The 22,225-nt window shown below is 35.3% G+C and overlaps 1 protein-coding gene across 1 annotated transcript in view; it reads right to left on the bottom strand.

Annotated features, from left to right (window-relative positions):
- The window catches only part of CAMKV (CaM kinase like vesicle associated), a 1,209,710-nt gene that overhangs the window by 682,638 nt on the left and 504,847 nt on the right, over positions 1-22,225 (bottom strand). The gene's annotated exons all lie outside the window — the stretch shown is intronic.

Genomic DNA, 22,225 nt, shown 5'->3' with positions numbered 1-22,225 from the left:
AATGTTTCTTATCCAAAAAGACCTGCTGCCTGACAACTTGTTTCATGGGGAAAACATGATAAAAGTAAAAATGAAAAGCAAACAAGAAACAAGCTCAAGATACATTGCTTAAAGGATTACTGTACAGGTTATGGACCACACATGATTGGCATTCTGTTTAGTTTACGGGTAAAGCCTGTAGAGATGACTGGAAATCTCCAACAAGTGTAATGAGCTTTTAAAATAATGGAATCCTGTCCTTTAATACCCAAGGCTTATACATTATCTAGTCAAGTATTCTCTGCATGGCAACAACAGAAAGGCTTTCAATGTTGGCAATTCTTTAACAGTATGCTTATTAAAGCTTACTTGCATCTTACGATGTCAGACAAGCTTACCTTATGGTCATTAAAGCATTGCTACTTAAACACAGAGCAACAGGCACTTTGAGTAATAAGCATAAATCAACAGTACAAAATATGACAGAAACCAAACCATTCTGCAAAATCAAGGACAGATGAAAAGCCACTGTAGTACTTATGCAGTGTGTCCTCCCCATCCAAGGTAGATACAACTACTCCTTGCCTTGCTTGGACACATCCAGAGTCACTACATGGGGGAGTGGGGTGCAACAAGCATGTCACAATTTGAAATCTCTCTGGCTGACTGTGATGGCCCTGACACATTTGTCATACCTCTCAACTTCAAGAGCAAGAAATCTGGACAAAGCCATACACAGAAGTGGGACAAAGGCACAACAATAAGGACAATTTTTAAATATTGCTCTAATAAACTTAGAAAGATAATAGAATAGGTCTTGCATTAGTATGAATTTTCTGAAGGGTATAAAATCTGAAACTCAAATGTCTGTCATTTTCTAACTTCAGTCTTTAGTGATTTGTCACTAATTTGCCAAAAACACAATTTTATGAAAAATGGACCAAAAATGTGATGCAAAAATATAAAATAGACACACAATACAGCTTCTACCTGTCAAAGAAGGGACACTTTAATATTAGTACTGCTACCTTGAGCAGCTGACAAAATAAAAGAATCTACATGCATTTCAAGTAATCTATAACTTTGATTATTACAGTTATTTCTTAATTGTAAACCCTCCATGTTTTCTTCCAAAATTGCTATTTTCTTGGAGGGATTATTAGGGGAAGAGCAACATTTTGAGCCAAAAATTGGGGACAGTTGAGAGGTTGGCTATGCCTAATTCTATAAAGCAATTTATTTGCATGTACCTCTCAACCTGTTAATGCAGTAAATCTGAACAAGGCCAAATATATTGGGGGCACATATAAACAGTACTAAAAATTGCTCTTGTATAAATTGAGACAGTTGATAGAACGGCTCTTACTTTAACATGCATTTTATGAAGCTTATGAAGTCTGAAACTTATTATTTAGTGACTTCTGGCAAATCATTTAGGAATTAAAACTACAAATTTTATGAACAACAAACCAAAAATAAGAAGCAAAAATCTATTCATTCTTTGAAAATCTGGACAGTTGGGAGGTATAGTTCAGCTGGGCCTGTCTGAGTTTGCTGCCCTCCCCTGACAAAATAATGGTTGAACTGGAGCCTCTGCAGCCATTCCAATTAACCATTACTTGGCTATTTCACTCCATTTACCATAAACACTAATGTGCATACTGCTTTACTTCAATGATTGGACTTCATTTGAAAGTTTTATTTTGTATTTTACAGCACAAACATTAAGTCATCTGTTAAACAAAGCAATGCAGTCTCACAATGAAAACTTAGCATTAAAACTTCTCTGCCCTTGAAACTCACATTCATTGAAACAGCATTGAAACCCACATTCAAAGAAAATACATTTTGCCAGTGGCAGATAAAGATTAATTTTGGGCTGTTTTCAATCATAGGCCCCTTGCATATGAAACATACATGTGCTCTTTGATACACCTTCCTCATTGTACTAAAAATTATATTCCTTGTACAATACAGTACACTTGTTAGAGGGTGTTTTAAATTTGTTTTGAACATTTTTCCAGTAAGCAATGAAACAAAACATATGCACCCATAATGGCAAAACTGCCCAGTTGAGAACATTTATCATAAAAAGTCTACTCAGACTTCCACAGTCCACCATTATTAGTAAATATACACAATTCTACAGTCCACCATTATTAGTAAATATGCACAATTCCACAGTCCACCATTATTAGTAAATATGCACAATTCTACAGTCCACCATTATCAGTAAATATGCACAATTCTACAGTGCACCTTTATCAGTAAATATGCACAATTCTACAGTCCATATTTAGTGAATTCAGTTCTTGCCATAGCTGTCAACCTTAGCACAAAAACCTGGACGAAGCCAATAATGGGGAATACAGTCCCAAAAATAGGGACAAATTTAAAATATTCATCTTATAAACTTAGAAAATTGCTAGAAAAAAGGTTGTGCTACTATGTATTCTGAAGAACATGAAGTTTGAAATTCAAATGCGGTCAATTTTACTGCGGACAGAACAAAAACAATTTTCAGCAGAGATGAGGGATTAATACTGCAGACACGTCTTTGTAAAATGGCAGGGCATCAGAGCAAATCCACACAAACACAGAGAGGAGATGCAGACTCCACACAGAAGCCACCCCAACCAAGAATCAAACCAGAAAACCTATAGCTGTGAGGCAACAATACTACCACTGCACCATCAAATCTGCAAGGAATTAAACATTCAGAAACCTGAAGTCTGAAATTCAAATGCCTGTCAATTTTACTGCGGACAGAACAAAACAATTTTCAGCAGAGATGCAGGGATTAATACTGCAGACACGTCTTTGTAAAATGGCAGGGCACCAGAGCAAATCCACACAAATACAGGGAGGAGATGCAGACAGAAGCCACCCCAACCAAGAATCAAACCAGAAAACCTATAGTTGTGAGGTAACAATACTATCACTGCACCATCAATTATACAAGGAATTAAACATTCAGAAACCTGAAGTCTGAAATTCAAATGCCTGTCAATTTTACTGCGGACAGAACAAAAACAATTTTCAGCAGAGACGCAGGGATTAAAACTGCAGACACATCTTTGTAAAATGGCAGGGCACCAGAGCAAATCCACACAAACACAGGCAGGAGATGCAGACTCCAAACAGAAGCCACCCCAACCAAGAATCAAACCAGAAAACCTATATCTGTGAGGCAACAATACTACCACTGCACCATCAAATCTGCAAGGAATTAAACATTCAGAAACCTGAAGTCTGAAATTCAAATGCCTGTCAATTTTACTGCGGACAGAACAAAAACAATTTTCAGCAGAGATGCAGGGATTAATACTGCAGACACGTCTTTGTAAAATGGCAGGGCACCAGAGCAAATCCACACAAATACAGGGAGGAGATGCAGACAGAAGCCACCCCAACCAAGAATCAAACCAGAAAACCTATAGTTGTGAGGTAACAATACTATCACTGCACCATCAATTATACAAGGAATTAAACATTCAGAAACCTGAAGTCTGAAATTCAAATGCCTGTCAATTTTACTGCGGACAGAACAAAACAATTTTTAGCAGAGGCGAGGGATTAAAACTGCAGACACATCTTTGTAAAATGGCAGGGCACCAGAGCAAATCCACACAAACACAGGCAGGAGATGCAGACTCCAAACAGAAGCCACCCCAACCAAGAATCAAACCAGAAAACCTATAGCTGTGAGGCAACAATACTACCACCGCACCATCAATTATGCAAGGAATTAAACATTCAGAAACCTGAAGTCTGAAATTCAAATGCCTGTCAATTTTACTGCGGACAGAACAAAACCAATTTTCAGCAGGGATTAAAACTGCAGACACGTCTTTGTAAAATGGCAGGGCACCAGAGCAAATTCACACAAACACATGGAGGAGATGCAGACTCCACACAGAAGCCACCCCAACCAAGAATCAAACCAGAAAACCTATAGCTGTGAGGCAACAATACTACCACTGCACCATCAAATACGCAAGGAATTAAACATTCAGAAACCCTTAAGTCTGAAATTCAAATGCCTATCAATTTTATTTAACATTTTTTAATCAGGACAGTCTGACTTGGAACAAATAAACAATTTTCAGCAGAGGCCCAGGAAGAAATAATGCAGACATGTCTTTGTAACATGGGAGGGCACAAAAGCAAACCCACACAAACACAGGGAGAAGATACAGACCCCACAAAGAAGGAACCCCAGCCAAGAATCAAACCCAAGAACCTGCAGCTGTGAGGCAACAATGCTACTACTACACCATCAAATATCAAGCATTGCAACATTTACAAACCACAGATATTATGAGGAACAGATCAGATCGAATATGAGGTAAAAATCTGAATTTTTTACAAATGGTGGTGGGTAGGGAACTCAAGTCTTTAACACCTGCATACAGGGTACAGGGTTCAAGCCTGAGGCATTCCTACCACACCACCATAAGCACCTGGGGCATTTTCACACACACACACACACACACACACACACACACACACACACACACACACACACACACACACACACACACACACACACACACACACACACACACACACACACACACACACACACACACACACACACCAGTAAAGCACAAGCACCATACACACACTCCAGTAAAGCACAAGCACCATACACACACTCCAGTAAAGCACAAGCACCATACACACACTCCAGTAAAGCACAAGCACCATACACACACTCCAGTAAAGCACAAGCACCATACACACACTCCAGTAAAGCACAAGCACCATACACACACTCCAGTAAAGCACAAGCACCATACACACACTCCAGTAAAGCACAAGCACCATACACACACTCCAGTAAAGCACAAGCACCATACACACACTCCAGTAAAGCACAAGCACCATACACACACTCCAGTAAAGCACAAGCACCATACACACACTCCAGTAAAGCACAAGCACCATACACACACTCCAGTAAAGCACAAGCACCATACACACACTCCAGTAAAGCACAAGCACCATACACACACTCCAGTAAAGCACAAGCACCATACACACACTCCAGTAAAGCACAAGCACCATACACACACTCCAGTAAAGCACAAGCACCATACACACACTCCAGTAAAGCACAAGCACCATACACACACTCCAGTAAAGCACAAGCACCATACACACACTCCAGTAAAGCACAAGCACCATACACACACTCCAGTAAAGCACAAGCACCATACACACACTCCAGTAAAGCACAAGCACCATACACACACTCCAGTAAAGCACAAGCACCATACACACTCCAGTAAAGCACAAGCACCATACACACACTCCAGTAAAGCACAAGCACCATACACACACTCCAGTAAAGCACAAGCACCATACACAAACTCCAGTAAAGCACAAGCACCATACACAAACTCCAGTAAAGCACAAGCACCATACACAAACTCCAGTAAAGCACAAGCACCATACACAAACTCCAGTAAAGCACAAGCACCATACACAAACTCCAGTAAAGCACAAGCACCATACACAAACTCCAGTAAAGCACAAGCACCATACACAAACTCCAGTAAAGCACAAGCACCATACACAAACTCCAGTAAAGCACAAGCACCATACACAAACTCCAGTAAAGCACAAGCACCATACACAAACTCCAGTAAAGCACAAGCACCATACACAAACTCCAGACAAGCACCATACACAAACTCCAGTAAAGCACAAGCACCATACACACACATTGTAAATTAAAAAGCACAAACTCAATAAAACTAAAAAGGCACCTTACCTGAATGAATACATCCAGAACGTCCGTACATACATCCTTCCCGCGCATACTGAAGACCCGCGAGATCCCAATGCTCCTTCCCGACGCCGACGGCTCTGTCCCGAGTCCCTGCTGCTCCTCTTGCAGTCCGGACGCGTCCTATACTCCTGGCGGGTCTGTGCACTGTAAAAGTGCACAGACGTCTCCTTGTGTCCCTCTATGGGGACGGCCGGGCTGCCTTGAGCATGCGCATAGACCGATAAGTCGGGACTCGGTCTATGCGCATGCGCGAAGTCCGCGAAATTAAAAAAAAATATTTTTTTTTATTTTTCATTTGTTTTTCTTTTTTCTTTTTTATTTTTGAGGGGGCTGCAGTCCGGCAGCCCTATGCCACGAGCCGCCCCTGAGCTACTCCCCTTTTGCCTTCTTTTACTTTCACTGCAGATATTTTCTTTTCCTTCTTACCACTAATCTCCAGGATTGCCTCTGCATCCTTCTTCCATATTTTCTCTATAATGTCCCCCCAGAAAACATCTCAGTCATTCTTTGGCTCACTCTGTATCACCATTCTTTAAGTAAATCATCATGCAGCCCACCCAACTGCTGGGTTGTAGATATACGTTCATCATTTGCTGACTCACCTCCATCAGATTTTTTGAAACATCTCCTCAGAATCCTGCATGCATTCTCTTGCATTATTGTGGCTTTATCTGCCATTCCTCTCACCACTCCATTATCTCCTTCTCTCTCCATCTGTCTAGCTGTTTCTCTGGGTTACCTCTGTGCCTGGAATGTAAACAGGAAGTGCTCAGGCAAAATGGGTTCCACTCGCAACAACAACGAGAAGGAAAAGTTCCTTGATGCCCTGGACAAATTTTCCTTAATAGTATAAATACCGGGTCTATATTAGGGAGTTGATAGTTCAAAAGGGTGAATGATCTTACATCAACTTGAAATAAGCAAAACCACAGAATGTTGAACAGCGATTTTTTTCCCAGGGAAAAAACAAATTGCTGGGCCATTGTCGGGACTTTGCTGTTTCCTCCACTGTGGTGTGATCTCAGAATTGGTATATTTAAGTAGGGGTGTGTGGGTGGAGGGGGTGTGGTGGGCGAAGCCCCCCCACTTTATTTTGTCTGTGGATTTGTTTTTTTTTTTTTTTTGGAGCAGTGATTTTTTTTTCCCTGGGAAAAAAAATCGCTGTTCTGCACGTTCAACATTGTGTGGTTTCGGTTATTTGGTGTCGATATAAGAGCATTCGCTCTTTTGAAGTTTCAAAGTTTTGATATAAACCCTAAATACCTCCTTGCATCTCCCCTGAAAATAAACTATAAGCCTTGCGAGATTAGCCCAGTCAACAAAAGATAAATAAAAGACTACCATCTTGTACCAATTCAGGGCTATTTGTTGTGGAACAAATACAATGTTAGTCCTTCAGCACACAGCTGCTGGTGCATGTCTTTTACAGAAGAATCACTTGTCAGCTTGGGAAATGTACTTGTTTTAAAAGGCCACATGATAGGAGAATAAGCCTTAGCAATTATTTACTCATAACTCAGTTTAAAAGTTGACAGTAAGCACCTGTTCTGGGATCCCTCACATGTTGTGAACCGTATGACAACAGAGCTCCTTGATTTCATAAGCAATATTGCTCTGCATCATGTTTGATGTACTCCATGGTAGCTAATGACCAAAAATAGTTATTATAGTCCCTCAGTGGTGGTACAAAACAATATGGCCTCATTCATTCAGAGTGAAAAACATGACTGTATGCCAAGAAAGAAAAAAGGTACTTACATCCTCCACACTTCCCTTGAAAACATTTGCATGTGGTCTCTCCTTTTTTTCTGATTAAGTCAGGACCCATCCATTTGTTGACAATCATCCCCATAGAACACATCACTGCCTAGCTCTTCAAGAAGTCAACTGGCTAGAACTGCTTCAATATATATTGCTTAATTAGTTGGTTATTGTGCATAACCTCAAGAATAACTTTATTTTTTAATGAAGGGGGATACATTTTGGATTATAGTTATCTTCCCTCTCTTACCACATCAAATAAAATTAGTCTATGAAACCAAATTTAAAAGTGCATCTGAATGGTAGAAAACACTGATGTATCATATATTTAGCACGTTTTAAAGCTAAGAACAATCATACTTTATGAAAATATACATTTCTTAGATGATCTTGGGAATAAACTGTGATTAATTCAAATCAGTTCAAGTTTATTGTCGTATGTACTACAGACAGCGTCACAAAGCACAATGAAATTCGTATTCTGCAAATTCTCCAGCAACAAATAAAAACAATGACAATTAACAAGAAGAAGTAATCTAAAACAACAAATAGACAATAATATAAATGCCACTATCAATATATATATATATATATATATATATATATATATATATATATATATAAATATATATATGCAAAAAAGTGCATTTGTGCAAAACAGGCCCATTCCCTCTTATTTTCCCAATACTGGAGGGAGAGGTAGTACATCAGTTTTATTTAACAGTCTAATAGCTTGAGCTATAAAACAGTCTTTCAGCCTGGTTTTTCTGGCTGCCATGCTCTTACCACACGTCCCTGACTGTAGCAGCATAAACAGTTTGTAGTGTTCATGAGAATGTTTTGAGTCCTCCCAAAAACTCTTTTGGTGCAGATGTCCTCCAATGTAGGGAGTTTTTACTCCAATGATGTTTTGCACAGTTTTTATTACTCACTGCAGAGCCTTACAATCCCATACTGCATTATTCCAGAACCATATTGTATAGCATGGGAGAGTGCTCTCAGTTGTTCATCTGTAGAAGTTGCTGAGGATGGCATTGGGCATGCGAAACTTCCTCTGCCTTCTCAGAAAATGCTGTCACTGCTGGCTTTTCCCTACCAGGTCTGTAATGGTATGAGTCCAGGTAAGGTCCTTGGAGATGTTAATATTGAGGAATTTGAATGTCACCACTTTTCCACCTCAGACTCAGCAATATATAATGGTAAGTGTTGCACTTTATTCCTCAGTGTATCAATGATCATCTCTTTAGTTTTTCTGGTATTAAGAGAGAGATTAAGTTCTCCACTTCCCTCCTATATGCTGACTCATCACCCCCTGAGATCAGACCAATGACTGTTGTAATCATCCGCATATTTGTCGTGTTGAGAAGCAACAGAATCATAAGTGAAGAGAGTGTATGGCATTGGACTCAGCACACAGCCTTATGGAGTTTCTGCATTTATTATTACTGTTTTAGAGATATTATTCCCCAGCCTGACTGACTAAGGTCTGCTTGTTAAACAATCCAAGACCCAATTGTAAAGAATCGATGATGCACCCATGGGCTTCGTTGATATCACCATATTATAGTCAATAAACATCAGTCGAGCATAACAGTCCTTATTCTCCAAATGAGTAAGAACCGTATGTAATGCTGTACTGACCGCATCCTCTGTGAACAGTCTGTATGGAAACTGCAGGGGATATAATGTATCAGCTATAACTGACTGAATATGACTCAATGATTCTCTCAAATAATTTCATCACTATGGGAGTCAATGCATCTGACATTCAAGCAGTTGGCTTTGCCCTTTTTTGGAAGTGGAATAACAGTGGTTGCCTTATAACAAGTGGGAAATGTAGCTCTTGCAAGACAAAGATTAAATATATCAACCAGAACATCAGCAAACATTGAAGCACAGGGTTTGAGTGTCCTTCCAGCAATATTATCTGGACAGGCTGCCTTCCGGGGGTTTATCCTCCTCAAGGACGTTGCCACACTTGCTGATGATTTTGTGAAAGGTGGTGCCTCCTCCCTGCACCTCTCTGTTGTGATGATACCCTTTTATCAGTGTTTTGGACCTCAGGCGGGCATACAAATTCATCAAAATCATCTGGTGAAAACTGGCTGTCAGTAGTTACAAGTAAACTTAAGTTTCCTATTTTATTTTTATACCTCCTTAAGAAAATATAAGATTATTATTCTTGTGATAGGGGATGCAGCTCTTAATTGCAGTTCAAATCAGGAAAACATTCATAATATTTCCCAGGATGTGAAAATCCATGCTTTATTACCAAATCATATGTGTCCTTTAATGAGAATAGCTCTTTTCTATCAAAGGATTGCTGTTCCTTTTCTCAGCAACAGTCTCAAAAGTCTTTTTTTACTGCTTAAAGTAACAACTCTGGGGTTATTTTATCTTTCGTAATCCAGTCATTCAGTCAATCAACTTTTAAGTGCTTAACCCCAAATACATTTTAAAAATTATGACTGAGACACAATGAATAAATGACAGCTAACTGATAACTGCAGAACTAATGTAGTTATATGCAAGGCAGCAAATTTTTAAAAGTGAAACCATACAAATGGGAGATAAACATAAGATCAACTAAATAAAAATGGGTCTATGTTATAACAGCGAATGATCAAAAGAGCGAACGCTGTTATAATGGACCCAAAACAATGAAAACATAAATAAGCGAACTACCAAAAAAAAAAAAAAAAAAAAAAAAAACACACTAAACACTATTTTAAGTAGGAGGCTTCGCACCCAAGACCCCCTACTTAAATTTACCAACTCCAAGATCGCAATACAGTGCCGAAATTGGCAAAGTGACAGAAGCGGCCAGCGACTTCTTTCCCAGGGAAAGAATTTGCTTAAAAGCCACTTCGTCATTTTGCGTTTTCTACACTTACAGTTCGACCAAGAGCGTCGTTGGTCTTCTGACAGGAACCCATAAAAACATAGAGATATTGTAAAGTTTCACAATGTACTTTTCTCAGCAACTACATTGCTGTGAAAAGCTTCTTTTTTGTCCCTTCTGATATATTTGTGTGTCTGTGAAAAAAAGAAAGAAAAAGAAAAGTCTGATGTATGTTTTTTTTTACCATTTTATTGTTTTTATGACATGGAAGCAAACTGAAAAAAACCCATCATGTGTGAAGCTTTGCTTTTTTCCAAAATTCAGTTAGTAAAACTGTGACCTTGCAATTATATATACAGAATGTAAATGTCGCTCTCTTGCAAGGTGGCAACAACACTTAGATTTGTATTTTAAATCTGTTAATGCCATCAGTTTTTTTATACATTACATATATCAGTTTTAAATATATTTAGAGTAGTGTTTCCTGAACAATATATATATATATATATATATATATACCTATATCTATCTATCTATCTATATATCTTTATATGTATCTAAATATATATATATATATATATATATATATATATATATATATATATATATACCTATATCTATCTATCTATATAGATATATATCTTTATATGTATCTAATATATATATATATATATATATATATATATACCTATATCTATCTATCTATCTATCTATCTATATATTTATCTTTATATGTATCTAAGATATATATATATATATATATATATATACCTATATCTATCTATCTATATATATATATATCTTTATATGTATCTAATATATATATATATATATATATATATATATATATATATATACCTACATCTATTTATCTATATATATATCTTCATATGTATCTAATATATATATATATATATATATATATATATATATATATATATATATATATATATACTATATCTATCTATCTATATATATATCTTTATATGTATCTAATATATATATATATATATATATATATATATATATATATATATACCTATATCTATTTACCTATATATATATATCTTTATATGTATCTAAGATATATATATATATATATATATATATATATATATATATATACCTATATCTATCTATCTATATACATATCTTTATATGTATCTAATATACATATATATATATATATATATATATATATATATATATATATATACCTACATCTATCTATCTATATATATATCTTTATATGTATCTAATATATATATATATATATATATATATATATATATATATATATAAATATCTATATACATATCTTTATATGTATCTAATATACATATATATATATATATATATATATATATATATATATATACCTACATCTATCTATCTATATATATATCTTTATATGTATCTAAAATATATATATTATATATATATATATATATATATATATATATATATATCTATCTATATATATATCTTTATATGTATCTACATATATATATATATATATATATATATATATATATATATATATATATATATATATATATATATATATATACCTATATCTATCTATATATGTATCTTTATATGTATCTAATATATATATACATATATATATATATATATATATATATATATATATATATATATATATATATAAAATATACCTATATCTATCTATCTATATATATATCTTTATATGTATCTAATATATATATATATATATATATATATATATATATATACCTATATCTATCTATGTATCTATATATATCTATATGTATCTAATATATATATATATATATATATATATATATATATATATACCTATATCTATCTATATATATATCTTTATATGTATCTAATATATATATATATATATATATATATATATATATATATATATATATATATACCTATATCTATCTATCTATATATATATATCTTTATATGTATCTAATATATATATATATACCTATATCTATCTATCTATATATATATATCTTTATATGTATCTAATATATATATATATATATATATATATATATATATGTATATATATATATATATATATATATATATATATATATATATATATATACTATATCTATCTATCTATCCATCTATCTATCTATCTATCTACCTATCTATCTATATCTTTATATGTATGAATGAATATATAAACTGGTGAACAGTCACGGAGATGGTTAATGCCAACGATTCCAAGGCAAAGCAACAGTAGACAAGAATTCTCCAAAACGTAGCTTTTATTCATACAAACAAACGAACTGGATAAGCGCTTTCACATACACTATGTATGCTTCTTCAGATCCTGATTCTTGTGAATATACCACTCGTTTAAATACTCTATGTTCATTGAGTTAATTAAAATCAATTATCTAATAAAATAGTTAACTAACCAATTAAACATTTAAACTGATAGTTACAAACACAGCATAGCTTTTTCTACAAAACGTGTGGTCAGATCATAATAATAAGATGTTTTAATTCAGAAACTGATTAGCTCTTATAGCGCTTTAAATGTTCAAAATATCTAGAACTATATACTGGATTATCCAGTTCGTTTGTTTGTATGAATAAAAGCTACGTTTTGGAGAATTCTTGTCTACTGTTGCTTTGCCTTGGAATCGTTGGCATTAACCATCTCTGTGACTGTTCACCAGTTTATATATTCATTGATTTAAACAGGTTGTGACTGGTGGGCTAATCTGAGTAGTAAGTGATTTATATATCATCTTTATATGTATCTAATATATATATATATATATATATATATATATATATATATATATATACCTATATCTATCTATCTATCTATATATATGTCTTTGTATGTATCTAATATATATATATATATATATATATATATATATATATATATATATATCTATATATATATATATATATATATATATATATATATAAACCTATATCTATCTATCTATATATATATCTTTATATGTATCTAATATATATGTATATATACCTATATCTATAAATCTATATATATATATATATATATATATATATATATATATATATATCTTTATATGTATGTAAGATATATATATATATAAAATTGTGTATCATTAAGTTGAAGGCAGCTTTGAATGTGATACACGTGATTAAAAAAAAGACTGAAAGTACACTTGCTTGCAGGTACAGTTTGACTGAAAAGCCACTTAGTTAAAAACCTTCTGCACAGCATATACACCACAAAAAATGCTTTTATGTATGGGGGTAAGCCCACTCACATGGTGGATCCCCCCACTAAATTATATATTCTAACTCCACAGTCACACACCAGTGGAGAAAAGAAAAAAACACCATACACAGTGAACTGGTGATGGCACACAAACTTCTAGAAATCTGGGGGTACAGAATGACAGTGGCTATTGCCAGTCCACTCAAAATTTTCAAAGGTATGCCCCCACCAACTCCCATGTGGAAAAATAACACCATATGTACCATTTTTAGACTTTTTGCACTTTTCGATGACATGGCTATTTAGTCAAATGCACTTTCAACCATTTTAACCTACTGCTTTTTCTTGCAATCAAAGCTACCTTTGACAAAATACTACACAAATGATTGTCATAGGAATTTTGGTTTATTTATTTATTTATTTTACATTTGTTAACTGGGTTAGTCTGACTGAGCTTTTGGCTCATTTTCAGGAGAGACCCGGGGAGAAAAGCTCCTCAGGGAATACAATTTTAAAAACAAAGTATTAACAAACAGTATTAGGCTCTTTTCAGGAGTGACCCTAGGTAAAGTACAGTACCTGGGGAGCAGACAACTGTGTGGACGTTGTCAGCGAGATATGTGTGGAATTGCCCAGGGCATTCAAAAATGGTGCCTCATGTTCCTAGGTCAATTAAAAGCTGGGGCAAGTGTGATAGCTGTAGAGGGGGAAGGGCCGCACCCACCGAGTAGGACTTAGCTAAAAAAAATATCTGCTAGTCCAGGGACAGAATAAGCCAGGAAATGCACTTGAAACACCTTTGTTTCACTGTATTAAACAGGGGGTGTATTATTCAATAGTTTTAAGGGTAGTGAGTGGTGGTAAGAGTGTAGCAAACAAAATGGGGGGGGGCAGGAATGGGTGATGTCGACAGGTTTCCACTGATTAGTGCTCACCCAAAGTTAAAAATCTTAGATACAAAGCTAGAGTTTAATTAATACAGGTCTAAACACATACAGGCTTTATACTGACTAGTGCAGGTTATCAGAGGGAAAGATTGCCATACTTTCTTTCTGCCTCCCGAGGTAGCTTTTCAGGTTGGTGATTAGTCCAGTAGGTAATGCACGGAGAGGGTAGGTTTTATTATTTTGAAGAAGCAGGGGAGAGAAACTGGGGAGCACACAACTGTGCAGACACTGTCAGCGGCGAGTTTGGATATGTATATATAGATGAGTGTGTGTGTGTGTGTGTGTGTGTGTGTGTGTGTGTGTGTGTGTGTGTGTGTGTGTGTGTGTGTGTTTGTGTGTGTGTGTGTATATATATATATATATATATATATATATATATATATATATATATATATATATATATATACACACACACACACACACATATATATATATATATATATATATATATATATATATATATATATATATATATATACACACATTATATATGTATAGGAGTTATTCAGTCTGCAGAAACTGCAAATCTGCACTTTGTTGACAGAGTGAATGGTTGAGGGAATGTGTCGAGAGATTATATAGCTGATTGTTGGCCATGTCAAACAGGGAAGATCGATTCTGTTTGTCAGTAAGTTATGTGAGATTTGGGATATATCAAAAGTTGCAGCATTAGGAGGGGTGGGATAGTGTGTGTGAGTGTTGGCCAATTAGGGTTAGAGGAAGGTCTAAATAAAACGAGGGACACTGTACTGTGCATGTGTGCTGCTGTATGGAGTGTGTGTCTTAGTGTGTTGTGTAGTGGTAGTGTTACATGAAGTGTTTTGTGTGTTGTGTAGTGGTAGTGTTACATAAAGTGTTTTGTGTGTTGTGTAGTGGTAGTGTTACATAAAGTATTTTGTGTGTTGTGTAGTGGTAGTGTTACATAAAGTGTTTTGTGTGTTGTGTAGTGGTAGTGTTACATAAAGTGTTTTGTGTGTTGTGTAGTGGTAGTGTTACATGAAGTGTTTTGTGTGTTGAGTAGTGGTAGTGTTACATGAAGTGTTTTGTGTGTTGTGTAGTGGTAGTGTTACATAAAGTGTTTTGTGTGTTGTGTAGTGGTAGTGTTACATAAAGTGTTTTGTGTGCTGTGTAGTGGTAGTGTTGCATAAAGTGTTTTGTGTGTTGTGTAGTGGTAGTGTTACATAAAGTGTTTTGCGTGTTGTGTAGTGGTAGTGTTACATAAAGTGTTTTGTGTGTTGTGTAGTGGTAGTGTTACATAAAGTGTTTTGTGTGTTGTGTAGTGGTAGTGTTACATAAAGTGTTTTGTGTGCTGTGTAGTGGTAGTGTTGCATAAAGTGTTTTGTGTGTTGTGTAGTGGTAGTGTTACATAAAGTGTTTTGTGTTGTGTAGTGATAGTGTTACATAAAGTGTTTTGTGTGTTGTGTAGTGGTAGTGTTACATAAAGTGTTTTCCTAAGGTAAGGATAGCTTTTGAGCAAGCCACCTGAAATAATTAGAAAAGGTTCACTGATTTCTTAGTGATAAAATCATGGGGCTGCAAAACTTGAACTATTCAGAAAGGCTTCAGCAACTGCCATTATATTTTGTTTTTGATACAGTACTTAAAGGATTCATCTGCCCATCTATAAGAAAAAATATGATCCAGCTCTGTTTGAAATTCTATATATGGAGCACAAATCTGGATTAAATAACATCAATATCAGGGAACCTAATACTAAAATAAATATCAATAATATATATAAATAAGACAGGCATGTTACACAACCCCTTCCAAATTATGGAATAAGCTTCCTCTTACAATTAGAAGATGTTGCTCCTTAGCTCCTTTATGGCAATGAAGCTTCTTGAAGGTCAGTTAGTGTTGTGCTGGACAACTGAACCTACAAACCTATCTGCATATTGTGTGAAGGAATACCAGTATTCACTGGTAGTAAACCAGTGTGGTAGCAGCTTTACAACCGGGTCTTCTTCATGCTTCAGCTACACTGCCTGTCTATCGAGATACTTATAGGTTCATAGATAAGTGCCAGGCTAGCTGCCCTTACAGACCATTTCAAGCCTAGCCAGTTTCCCTTACTGTGCTTGAGATAACCTTTCCCATTGGGCTATAAATTGTCCTTACTTATCTCATGGTCTATAATTATATATTACCCCCAATGAGAATAACTGGGATCATACCATACATAATTTGAGGGGACCCATGTATGAGCCTTAAGGGTGTAATGTCAATGTAGTAGTTCCCTGGGGTATATAACGTCCCAAAGGATGCAAAAAATCATTTTTGGCATTTAGTTTCAGACCATGATTTTGAGGTCAGTTATTTATTTGAGAAAAGCTTTCCTGCAGGATGGCTACGTCATTTGGGGATTCATTGACTGCTCCTAGCTTGCAATCATCTGCACACTTATTCAGCCAGATCCATTTGATATCGGCTTTTAGTTCAGAAAAGTAGATGCCAAATAGAAGAGGTTCCAGCACAGACCCCTGGGGTACTTTACTGGTGATTGATCTCTTTGTGGTGATAGTTTCCCCTATTTTTGATTATCTGGGTCCTATCTGCAAGCCAGATGGCAATCCAGCAGGTGACATATGAGTTTATTCCCAGTTTATTTTGCTTTTCTACTATGCTTGAGTGGCAAATTGTGTCAAAAGCTTTGGCCAGGTCATCGTATGTGGTGTGTACTGCTTTGCCTTCATCCATGACTTTGGTGAATTTTTAAAAACAAAATCAGCAGGTTGAGTAAACATGACCTGTTCTTGATGAATCCAAACTGAGACCAGTCTAGTATTTGGAGGTTTCCTATATCCTAATTGATTAATTCCCTGATAAGTCTTTCCATGGCTTTAATATGAGGCTGGTCAGACTTATACATTTTACGTTACTCCTACTTCATGTGCTGATAATGTTACAAGACCCTCATTCCTGAAAGCATCAGTTCTGATATTACAAAATGATCTAAGACATTACCAAATCTGACCTACTTCCAAAAAATTTCAGATGTGTAACAGTTCAGTTCTTGGCTGGGTTGCCTTCTGTATGTAATCTGCATGTCCTCTCTGTGTCCATGTGGAGTTTTGCTGAGTATTCTGGTTTATATCAATTTTCCAAAGACATGCCAGATATGAAGCAATCTAGCTAACTGTCCATAGATGTGCATATTATGATTAAAGCGGTGCATGTGTGCATTCTGCAAATGGACGGCACCCTCTTCAGGATTAGTCTCTCTGTTTTGTACCCGATAAATGTTGGGATAAGTTCTGGATCCCCATATATCCTTAATTGAATAAACTCAGAACTCAAGAATCGATAAATGAATGAAAGAAGTGTATTGGTAAATAAAAAACATAAACTGGTTATGTAGTGTAAGCCACATACTTGGACCCACAAACAAATAGTGGCATTGCTTTAGCCAAAGAAGGTCTCGGTGATCTAGCTTTGTAGTACCATTAGATCTTCCATTGGGTAGAAGTTGTTAAAAGACATTATATTGGTAGTTTAACATGTAGACATGTAAGCCATGCTTACTAATGTATTTTAGCAACGTATAAAATGAGTCGGTTCATAAACTTATTTTTCTCATCTAACTACCTGCTGTCTGTCATATGAATAATTTCATAGATGAGATCATGTCTTAAGTTGTCAATCTTGTTCATGTTTTTTTAACCAGGTTTTAACACTGATCCTCTCTGATCTTTTTCAGGATCAGTGTGGTAGCACTATCTGGTTAAGTGACTTTTTTGCAGTTGGAGAAATGACATTACTGTAATCGATCTTTGGGCCACAGGAAGCAGCCCATTAATCGTTAATAGACTTAATCCTCTGAGCTAACTGCCAGGTAATCTTAATAGCTTAGTGGTTAATGCAGAAACATTAAAACATCATTACCCACAGATAGAAAGTAATACAAAAAGATTTTCTGTAGACAACTTTTAGAAAAAAAGTGACCTTTCTGGGGTCAGTACAACATGAAAATGAATAAAATTAAATTGAACACCTTTATATGACATTTATTTGAAAAACAATCAGTGAGTGTAAGACATAAATTATTTTCAGGCTTTGAAACAAGTCAGTCCTTAAACTATGGCTTTACTGAAAACACTGCATTCAGCCTTTTTCTCTGACCAAACTTCTAACTATATCTGCTGCCAAACATTTTTTTTCTTAAAAACAAAATGTATAAAATCACTGCTAAAAGGTGAAAGACAAATTCTTGAACTTGAAGCTTGATGGAAACATTGTGTGCTTCTTTAAAATGCATATGTATGTAAAGCACTACTAAAATTTTAGTTTTGAATATCTTTCAGATGTTCTCAAACAACTGCTGTATAAAATCATTTAGTCTTTTTCACATAAAAGAAATGACAAAGGTACATGTAGCTATATAAATCACCCATTTGGACCCACAGTTAATATAATCCTACTTAATACACATCTTTACAGTCCATTTACCTAAATGCATTTTGTTTCTATGCCAACAAAACAAATGCCCCTACCATGGTATTAAAACGTGTCTCTTCTATGGGTAATGCCCCCTTAACAACTAAAGGTAATTTCTTTGATGTTTCTGCCATGTTTGTGAGAGATCAGTTGACACAGGCCCACTACTTCAGGAATACCTCTTTAACAGAGCAGAGTTTACATTTATTTTAATAATGCATTTTACCTGTCTGCCAGCTGTACTGTATATAGAAGTAAAACGCATAAACTCCATTAACCTATCAGTAAGCATTTCAGCACCAGGAATACCTGTTTGAATGTGTATAATGTACAAACTAATAGCTAAAAATTATATCTAAAAATTTTAATATTTATTTAATAAATCCTCGGGATGTCCATGTTCTTTAAAACATTAATATAACTCACTACAAGATACCAAATACATTTTTATGTTTAGTGTGCATGTGTGTGTGTTCCTTAAATATATGGTTTCTTAAAATATCTTTATTGCATTTAACAGACTCCTGTAATGTTTCCAGTTCTGCAAAATGCATGGCATTTTTAAGCCTATACTGAAAAACTGTATTCGGCCGACCGAGGACCCGCCTGACGGCAGGAGAACCCATCTGTTATGACTGCAGCTGTATGCACGATGAACATCACAGCAGTAGCATGTATTAACTACTGCAATTCCTACTCTTGAGATTATACCCCTACATTTTTGTTTCTGTAATCCATTAAATGCCACAGCAGCTGGTCTTGCCTACTAATCTTTAATTCTGTTTGTAATGTGAAAGCGAAAGCAGCACTTGATGCATTTTCATAACTTAATTTACTTTCTGATTACAGTCTTATCTGTATGCATTCATCATTAAATTAAATCCACACACACGTGTTTCTCAACATCCATTTCATTGTTAGCACATAATTGGGATCATTCTCTCATTTCAGCAACATATTGACTCATTGATTCAGCAAGACTTCCCCTTACAAGACTCAAAATTGTATCCATAAACTTGTTCATCTATTTTATTATGCTGAATTAAAATGATTTTGCAATAAGTATACCAGTTACATCTTTTCATGAGGTTTCTCAGGATTCATAAGACTGATCATTGTAGATCCAAGATCCATACTCAGGAAGAAATACAGCTCTGATGTTCTTCATATTGATCACTGTTGCAGTAGCTTTAGCTAAATGGATTATATCCTACCAATGATATAATGGCCAGCCTCCAAAACTTCAGTGCACCCTCCATGTGTCCAAACTGTCAATCAGTTCAAGCTGAGCTGAGTTTCAGTTTGGGCAAACAAGTTTGGGCACAAAGCCCTTTAGTGTGGTTCTGCTGTCGAACAGTATGCTCCTCTGAATCTTGAGAGGCTTAACGGTCGGCTTGTGCTTTCCTTAGCTGGGCAGATAAGTTCCCTTTGGGGAAAAAACTTCCATTTTCTTATTTTTTACTGATGTTTTATTAACTTCCTCTTCAGGAAAGTTATTTTAAAGCTAAGAATGTTGTGTTTAATGGATTGCCTTGAGACTGTAATGTACTTTTAAATGGAGCACTCATTGTTTGTGTCAGTTTAAAAGTAGTGTTGTATATCTATCTGTCTGTGTAGAAATTGTATTTAATTTTTCATTGTGGGGCTGCCATAGTGTTTGAAAATGCTTTTTACTGTGTTTTTTGTAGAAAAAGTAACTTTTGTGGACTGATAGTTTTACTGGCATGTGTTGCTTGTTTTTCCCAGGATAGAGGCACCATTTTCAGTTAGTCCCATGGTTGATCCTTCTTCCAGCTACAAAAAGAAAAAAGTTAAGAAAACAGCCCTTACATACATACATACAAATATTTCAAGCACGGGCATTAAAGCCCTTGTAGCTTGCCAGTATACCAAAACACTTGTTCCCATAATAAATGCCCAGGCTGTTCTTAAAAATATCTAAACTAGTACTTGCTTTAATGTAATTTGGTAGTCTGTTCCATGCATCAGCTGGTCTCTCAGAGAACCAATCAGTGCACTTCTCATTCCTATAGAACCTTCTACATTGGTCATCTGATGATTCTCTAGTACTTGTTGATAACCCCAAACATTCCCAGAGGTAGTTGTCCCTAAATGCCCTATATACCTGAATAAGATCTCATTTTAAATATCTATAAGAGACCCTGTACAAGTTCAGATATTTCAGTCTTTCATAATAACTTAGATTTTCACATCCATGGATGCCCTTGATATATTTCCACTGTACTCTTTCCAGTTTACTCATAATTGTTTTCCTATAGGGTATCCATATTGCTATCCCATACTCAAGTTTGGGTCTAATGTAACTAACAAAGAATTACTTCATTATTTTTAATTTCCTAGACTTTATAAATCTTTTTCTACAACCTACAATTCTAAAACTATCATTAACCAATTGGTTGATGACTATAAAAACTCAAAGGTGAATCTACCCATATACTCAGTTCCTTAAATGAGTCTACAGTTTCAATCACTGTGTGTTGTACTAAATATTCACCTTTCAGTTTATATCTCCCAAGTCTCATATGTTTAGTTTTTGATGTATTTATCAGTATGTTATTCTCCTGTGCCCAAATGGTCAATTTAATCAAGTTATTTTGCAGACATGCCTTATCTGTAACACATGTAATCAGGTTACCCAATTTCAGGTCATCTGCATATAGACTGTATAACACCTCAGATGAAAAGGTTAGGTCTGAAAGATACAATCTGAACAAGTAAGGGCCTAGGACAGAGCCCTGTGGGACACCCTGACTGTAAACCAGGATTTCACCTGCCCAGTTGCTGTATGACACTTGATGTGTCCTACTTGTAAGCCATGCAGCTATCCATCTTATCAAGAATAGATCAATACCTAGTTGTACTAATTTATTGATCAGTGTTTTGCGTATTACCCTGTTAAATGCTGAAGTTAGGTCTATGTAAATTACATCACAGCACAATTTTTCGTTCATAGCTGTTATTATATTGTTATAGAACACCATGTCACAGGTGGTAATAGATCTATTTACAACATATCCATGCTGATATATGGTTTCTAATCCCGACCTATCCAGTTCTGACAATAACTTATCCAATATTACCTTCTCCATTAATTTTCCACAACATGAAAGTAGATTTAAGGGTCTGTATGGTTCTGGGTTTGTCTTACTCCCCCTTCCCTTAAAGACAGGTTTAATAAGTGCATGTCTCCAATCTTGAGGAAT

This window comes from Protopterus annectens, chromosome 7.part1 (genome assembly GCF_019279795.1).
Source record: "Protopterus annectens isolate FY-2018-M chromosome 7.part1, PAN1.0, whole genome shotgun sequence".
Lineage (NCBI taxonomy): Eukaryota > Metazoa > Chordata > Ceratodontiformes > Protopteridae > Protopterus > Protopterus annectens.
The sequence above is the reverse complement of the archived record's forward strand: the minus strand, read 5'-3'. Positions and strand labels throughout refer to the sequence as shown.